The sequence below is a fragment of the Formica exsecta genome, unplaced genomic scaffold (genome assembly GCF_003651465.1).
Source record: "Formica exsecta isolate Colony F162 unplaced genomic scaffold, ASM365146v1 scaffold1505, whole genome shotgun sequence".
NCBI lineage: Eukaryota > Metazoa > Arthropoda > Insecta > Hymenoptera > Formicidae > Formica > Formica exsecta.
Genome location: NW_021848831.1, coordinates 475928 through 484423, shown reverse-complemented (window position 1 = coordinate 484423; position 8496 = coordinate 475928). Strand labels below are relative to the sequence as shown.

The following is an 8496-nucleotide window of genomic DNA, read 5'->3' as shown; positions in this document are numbered from 1 at the left end:
CGAAAAAATAGCCAGTCGAATTCCGGTGGAGTCGCAAAACCCATGTTCGCGATCAATGTAACATGTAACGTCAAGTACGGAAATGTGTGTGATGGATACAAATATTATCCGTAGAACACAGCATAATTTTGATAAAATTTTTTTCGATAATGGCCCAGAGATGACGCCGCGAATTCATTTTTGTGCGCGCAGATGTTTTAATGTCACCGTTAGATGGAGCTGGATGATCTATCGATCAAAGCGCGCTCATTTCATGTATTTAAAAAAGAAAAAAAGTGCAGTGAACAAGTGGTTTTTGATATATCAGAGATACCGGAATGTATAAAATGGTATGTAAATATATAAAATAATTTATTTATCAATTTTTATTTAATTAAACATTTTATTTCAAAACGAAATTTCACAAAAAATTGCTTCCACTTCGCGTATCGTTGGTCGCACCAATTAATTTATTTCGTTTACCAATGATATAGGGTTATGTATTACAAAATATATTTCTAATAAATTTATTTCCATGCTAAATAATTTTTGCTATATTCACAAATCGTAGTATTACCTATGAATATTTAAGATAATTATGTAAAGAGATATATTCTTTATGTATTCAGAGATTAGAAACCATTTATTAAAATGATATTAATTGATATATAAATGAGAGGGAGAGAGATAGTAATTGTTTAATATAAAAATATTGATGCTCTGATTTTTCCATATTAATTCGATAATAACACCACTGGTTATCATTAACTTGAATATCTGGTAAAAGAGACGCATTTTCGTCAAACGAAATACATAATGTATTAGACGCTACAAAATGATTACATAAAATTATTGGCAACTTTCGGGCTCGGAAAAGAGACGCGCGCTTCAACGACCAAGTAATATCACGCTGGAACTGTATTAAGAACATGAAATATGACCGAACGTACTCTCCTAACTTGCCGACCGTATTATTACACCAATCCATCGTGTCGTAACTACTGTAACGTGGCCTACATAGTAAATATTAAACATGTTGTTCGATTATACGCTCGCACATTGTGAAACTTGACGGATATATCGCATAGTGTTCAATTTAGAAGAGAGAGATAGAGAAAGAGAGAGAGAGAGAGAGAGTTCAAGAAGAATCATTGATGTATAAAATAATAGAAAAAAAATAGAAAAAAAATATAGGAAATATATAATAAGATAATATAAAAAAATTTGCGAAAATAGAAATGCGCTAATAGAAGTTTATCATTATCAGCAAAAATTTTTCCACATAATGCATTCTATCGTAATTTTATAACGATGCATTGTCTCATTACTTTGTTTGAAAATAACGATCTGTCAATTATTACCAAGTATGTCGGTGAGTATGGGGTACCGGAAAATTTCACTAAATCCCTACGGTATGGCCAAATATTTAGTTGGCGCGCATAGGACGCATACTTTCCGCGATATTATAAGCCGAGCTTGAGCTTCCACGACGTGCAACCATTGATCAAATAGTTGGTCTCAGTTGCGACCACAAGTGCTGGTATGTGTGAATGCGCGTGAATTGTTAAATCTTGCTGTCAAAATTTCGGTTTGCCGGCAAATCGATTGCAATATGCCCAACTGAAATGCCTAACGTTGCGATGAGAAATATTTCCGGTTATATCTTCGACGATACGGAAAAATATATGTCATGCAATATATTCTTAAAAAGAATCTCTTATACATTTATGATTATACGTTTGTAATATTAAATCTTTGTAGATCACCAAGTAAATTTGATTCTTTTACGACTTCTTTTTTTCTCATCTATTTCTTTTCTAAATATATCGCATTTATGGTAGCATAAAAAAATTTGGTGAATACATATATTAAATGATAATCTTACTTCAGTAATAATAATTTTATTACTTCCTACTCTCTCTTTGGATAGGTACTAATTTGTCTTATTTTAATAACGTTTTACCATTTTCAAATATATATAATAAACTGCGATCTCAATGTTGAAATTAAATTCGCGAGCACAAATTCTTAAAACGTGAAGTTTTAACGCACGTATACATCATAAAGATATAATATAAATTATAAAAGGTATGCTCTCTCTCTTTCTCTCTCGCAAATATTTAGATTTATATTCTCTTCCAAGAGAAAGAGAGAGAGAGAGAGAGAGAGAGAGAGAGAGAGAGAGAGAGAGAGAGAGAGAGAGAGAGAGAGAGAGAGAGAGAGAGAGAGAGAGAGAGAGAGAGAGAGAGAGAGAGAGAGAGAGAGAGAGAGAGAGAGAGAGAGAGAGAGAGAGAGAGAGAGAGAGAGAGAGAGAGAGAGAGAGAGAGAGAGAGAGAGAGAGAGAGAGAGAGAGAGAGAGAGAGAGAGAGAGAGAGAGAGAGAGAGAGAGAGAGAGAGAGAGAGAGAGAGAGAGAGAGAGAGAGAGAGAGAGAGAGAGAGAGAGAGAGAGAGAGAGAGAGAGAGAGAGAGAGAGAGAGAGAGAGAGAGAGAGAGAGAGAGAGAGAGAGAGAGAGAGAGAGAGAGAGAGAGAGAGAGAGAGAGAGAGAGAGAGAGAGAGAGAGAGAGAGAGAGAGAGAGAGAGAGAGAGAGAGAGAGAGAGAGAGAGAGAGAGAGAGAGAGAGAGAGAGAGAGAGAGAGAGAGAGAGAGAGAGAGAGAGAGAGAGAGAGAGAGAGAGAGAGAGAGAGAGAGAGAGAGAGAGAGAGAGAGAGAGAGAGAGAGAGAGAGAGAGAGAGAGAGAGAGAGAGAGAGAGAGAGAGAGAGAGAGAGAGAGAGAGAGAGAGAGAGAGAGAGAGAGAGAGAAGAAAAAGAGAGAGAGAGAGAGAGAGAGAGAGAGAGAGAGAGAGAGAGAGAGAGAGAGAGAGAAAGATGCAACTATGTCACGCAGCTCAGCTATTTTAGTCGGCGGTGATTAATTCCGGCGAGTTCTTTTCGCGTGTGTCCATGCGCCGCTTGAATTTCCTAAATTCACGGGCTGGTTTTGAGCCCGGGTCTCAGAATTCCTCGGCACTCGACATTTTAACAATTTGGCCCCTTCACCCTCCCCTCTCCCACCCCTCCCATCATAATTGCAACACAAGTATGATAATTATGCGTCTCCCCTTTAACAACGTCATTTCCTCTGTCATTGCTTCTTGTGATTTTCATATTTAGAGCGTCATCTCTTCTATCATACTACGCCATAAATTGGCTGCGTTTATTTTTTTTTTCTTTACGAGTAGAAGAATTACTCTCGATATTTTGGATCGCGATCGGAGAACCGTGTGCAGACTGCATTATGCAAAAAATCATACGCCCCCGTTGAATGAATAAATGTGTATTCCTGTCTCGTATACGCACTACACCCCTTGCCCTTTGTCCTTTACCCTTCGCCCAGTAAGCTTCGCGACAGCGCTCATACATAATTTATCGTCCGTAGAATCTGCGCGCTCTCAGCGATAAAACGTTTACTATAATCGGTATACATTGTTATCACTATCGACGCAGCAGTTGGGACTTGCGTAAACGTGCCCTCTAAATTTGTGTCTCTTGTCCAAGTATTGTTTTTATCATATTCTTAAATCTCGAAGAATATGAGGTTGTTATCTATTTTCCGTTTTTCACAAATAGATTTGCTTAAAATTGACTCAAGATATACGCCATTGAAATATGTCCAAGTAGAAAAATATCTTGGGAAAAACTAATTATGAGTTAGAAACTGCCCAGTTTTTACAATTTTGAATTTAGTAGACAATAACTAAAAGATTTATGACTGGGTAAAAAAGATCATGTTTAGATAAAGTTCTATTTAAATAACTACCTATGGATTAGTATATAGATAATCATTAATAATAGTAAAGATAATTTTTTATAATTTTTTATCTTAATCGATATCTGCAATAAGTCAATTTTATAAATATTTTTATTTCTTTAAAAATATAATAATTTCTTAATGAATAAAAATTATATGTTATTTTCTAGAGAGATTTTGGGAAAACCTAGATCAAAATTCTTTAGAAAAAGCTAATCACACACAAAAATTCCTTAGAAAAATTAGTTAAATTTACTGAAACAAGAGTCGATGACTAAGATGTAAACGGTAATACTGGTCAAATATTAATTAACAAGAATTAACTAGAATTCTTTGCCACTGGTCTTTACTGGTTATATACATTCTAGTTTATTTTCTTTTTGAATAATACTCTACATTAGAAAATAATATTGAATTGATAAAACTATATTGAAAATACTATATATTATACTGTCATCTAATCACCAGCAGCAATAAGTTACCGATAATGTTATCTTTATATTTTTATGGTATATATATCTAGGAAGTCTTGTCAAATCCGGAAAAAAGATATCATGCAGATATGAATTTGTTGAGAATTATCGCCTGTAACAAGAAGTTATGACATAAAACTGATCACTTTGACGTCTCTGTAAAACAACAGAGATGTTGATGGACGGTTGACGTCAGTAGGTTACACATCGGCTTGCCGCGAGTTAATTTTTCCAATGAATATTCGTTCGCACACAACGATGACAGCGTTGATACGGCGGTTATTTTGATTGAAATTGTGCGTGACGATTACAGTATCGTTGCAACACATGCAGCATGATTGCTGTCAGTTTTTATTATTGCGTCATTAACTCATCAGTAACGTTCAGTCAATATTTAATTACGTAAATATCTGTTTATAAACGCAACAAATTTTTTTTTTACGTATATAATGGAAAGAATATTTTAATAATTGATCAAAATTTTTAGATATAACATGTGTGCTCTCTTACATAAGTCTTTCTTTTTTTAGATTATCTTATATAAATGCGCTGTCTTTCAAAAATCTTTCTCCACAACTATAACGCGCAGGTCGTCGACTTTTGATATTATTTCCAATCTCGCACGTGTATTTAATGAGGCAACAGCTTATTACGAAATTCCATCGGTCATTGATTGCAACTTGCAGTGCGTGCATAGTTAATTAATCTTTTAATTTAATGCAGGTGGCGGGCGCATAAATTCTGCGATTTCTCAGCGGGAATGTCGGACGTGTTTCGATTATCGTGGAAATCTGGATTTGCGGTTCCAACGATTTCCATCAGAATCTGGACTGGCGGCTGACCACATTTGCGGTATTACTACTTGCCGAAAACACGGATTCTCCAAACCTTGACTACCTGTACCAAGAAGATATGTGTATTCATTTGAAACATTACACGACTATTAGGTATGTAATATTAATTTTATACATATAGAAATGTAACTGTTCAATCTTTTGCCTAGGTCACGTAAGTCTATTTTGTGCGTTCAATGAAGAATTTAGAATTTTAGATTAATTTTAGAGGGGGAAAGAAGGGGGGAGGAGTTGCAATCAAATTAATGTTTAATTAAACAAATATAAATATACGCAATATATATTTCACAAAGTTTATTTATATCTTTTTTGTCGATAAAAATTTTGATATGCTACTCGTAGCATACAGTTACATGACATCGATGTAATTGCACGCACATTATGGACGTAGTTCAAGTTTAAAGAAAACAATGTGCCATGTTCCAATAATAAATAAAAATATGTAAAATAGAATACCGACGATATACACGCTATATAGTTTGCTATGCTACGATAAACACAATTTTGTTGTAAAAATTCGAATACGCAAGCTATCTGTCCCGCTTTTATCGATTTGAGTAAAATGTATTGCGCGTGATCAAAATATTTTTTTTTTCAAATAAGTAAAGTGGACTAGCAATCATGATATACAATCAGGAAAAGGTTAAAAAAATAGAAATTCTTTGAACTAAATACATTTTTTATTTTATCTTGATTGCCGAGTCACACGATATATCATATATTAGAGTTCTCTTCATTGTTTATACATATATTGAATATTATATACTATGTGGACATTAAGCTTCATCATGATTATCTTTGCAAGTTATTTTCTCGTAATTAAAATAAGATCATATTCTATTAAACTGCGCTTTGCTGAACGTTAGCTACAAGTTAAAGTTTATTAATAAATGAATGGACAACAAATACAAAATTTAAAATTTTGTGGGAAATAAAAAAACTTTAGAAATAGCAATATTTTTGCAATAAATGCGTGTAGATTGCAATATTTCCAATATTTTTGCAATTTGCTTAAATTTGCAATTTAAAATTTTGAGAAATCAAAAATCTTTAAAAATTGCAATATTTTTACAATAAAGACAGATGACACTTCTCAAAATTGTAATGACATTAGAAAAGAAAAAATGCAGATTTATATTGGTCCTTTGACGCTGCTTTATCTTCCGCATTAAGAAATCGTTATTCCAATAAGGCGCTTTATCGTCACTAAATTCGCGCTACTCATCGCGGCTGCAATAATTAAAATATTATTTTGCGATAAAAAAAGGGGAGGAAAATGGAGCGATAAGCGTAACGAGCCCATCATCGACATAAAAGCGTTTCCATTTAATTACAATCGATCGCAGCAGGGATCGCCTTTGGCATCGACTCCGAGGGTGGGGAAGGGGGTGAGGGTCCGAGGGGAAGCGGTTTTATCGGCGGTCAGCCACGGTGGTTCGTACATCGGCGTTAAAACCACCACTCAAATTTGCAGAACTTTTTATTTGTCCCACCCGTTCCGACCTCTAACCGATCTCTCCTCTTTTCGGGGGCTTTTTGAGGGGCTTAAAATTTCACGGAGTTTTTCTTTCTATCTCTCCTCTTTCTTTCTTGTCCTTCTTCTTTCGCTTCGTCTCCGTCTCTTCCTTTCATTTGGTTAAGAGATTTCTTCTCGTTTGAGAATTCTCGGTAGGTCTCCGCATGATCTCTGCGAGAAGGCAACCAACAGAAAATGTTTGATCTACTTGATGCGATGTCTTTAACAGCTTTTCCTATTCTTTGATTCCCTTTTTTTCGAGCGCTCGATCCGACTTTTCCTCGTTATTTCGGATTTCGATCTTGCCGGCATTCTTTCTTCCTTTCAGTCCCGTCTCGGGATTTACTTTTGCGTTTCGTTGCATAGTTGTAAACCCAAATGGTTGCTTCAATCTTCAGTTCCTCAGAGGCCACCGAGAAGCACGCGAGATTCAATTTTATCTGACAAGAAGAATTTTTACTTGATAAGAAGAATTTTTACTCGCGCAAAAGTTCAGTAAGATTAAGGATGTATGTATCATATGTCGAAACATTGACAAAAACATGAAAATTTTATGGACTGTTCTACTATTTCTTCTGTGAGTATTTGTGCAAAACCTGAACACAATTCTCTTAATGGTTTGGAAATTATTTAAATTTAAAGTTAGTATATTGATTTTTATGGAAGATCGCGTATTGTAGCACTTATTGACAAATTTGACAAGGAAAAAACATGGTCAACGAAGTTAAAATTTTCACATATATTAAGAAAATTCTTAATATATTTGTGCAAAACTTGATTTAGATCCACTTACTCGTTTAAAAGAGATTTACTAAAAATTGTAGAAAAATATTATCTTTCTTTTTCTCTCTTTCTGCAAATTATTCGGTTTTTTTTTTGTTTCTTGCAGTTGATTTCAGGGGGTATTCACGATCAAAAGTTTTTGTCATAAATTAGGAAAAATATTAATTACAACTATTTGCTTTTACGAAGACGTTAAAAACCATATTATTTTGTGACACTTTAATTTTTTTTATAATCCGGATCTTTTTATTTGATTTTTCAAACAGTATAAATGTAAGAAATATGTTTTTTTTTAAGTTTGACAATTTGTTGCTACTATTGTACAACACATCCTTAATAGAAATAGCTGAAGAGAACCTTATATTTCCGATCCATATCTAAAAAAAGAAAACAAAAAACAATATTCTGTGTTTTAGAAAGATTTGTAAAATGATTGATATATAAAGAAAGCATAACTAAAATTATGTAGAATTCGACGTTATGATAGATTCAGACACAATGGATTTGTCTGCCTCGCGGTTACGCTTCATCGTTCCTCGCAGCTTCTTGCGTGCGCTCGTTTGTCATTTTTTGAGCAAAGTTCATTGCTTCCCGGACCATCGGACGTGAGCTATAAAAAATGTAAGAAAAAGAGAGAGGAAGGAACGACGGGGTAAGAAGAAGGTGGGAGAAACACTTTGAAGCTGGAGCGAAACTTTGGAGCTGGCGTTATTGATGTCTTCGGAAGACGTGTGCAAGTGAGAGGGATGGGGGCGGCGAAAAGGGGAAGGGGGAAGTAGGGTAGGTCGGAGGGGTAATCCTAAGAGCAGTCTGAAAGGTTAAATGAGAAATACTTTTCGATCGGGTAGCAGTAGCAGCAGCCCCCGTAGACTCGCTGGCTAGGCTTAAGACTTCATATAACGCCTCTGATCCTCGACATCCTAACCGGGAGTTGAGATTTCGACGCTTTTATTACGTAACTGCCGATTCTTCTCGGACCCGTTCAAATGATCTAACTTCTGTTATTTCTGTATACGAATGCGAAATTTCGCCGACTTGAGAAGATGAAAGTATATTACATGTACAAAAGTATTCTGAATATATATATATATATATATATATAT

The 8496-nt window shown here is 34.9% G+C and overlaps 1 protein-coding gene across 1 annotated transcript in view; it reads left to right on the top strand.

Moving 5' to 3' along the window:
- The first annotated feature begins 3286 nt into the window (after positions 1-3286).
- The window catches only part of LOC115232907 (zinc finger and SCAN domain-containing protein 31-like), a 64367-nt gene continuing 59157 nt past the window's right edge, over positions 3287-8496 (top strand). Inside the window, exons 1-2 of the mRNA XM_029803077.1 lie at positions 3287-4642; positions 4771-5187. The gene's annotated coding sequence lies outside the window, so the exon portion shown is untranslated. The remainder of the gene's footprint in view (positions 4643-4770; positions 5188-8496) is intronic.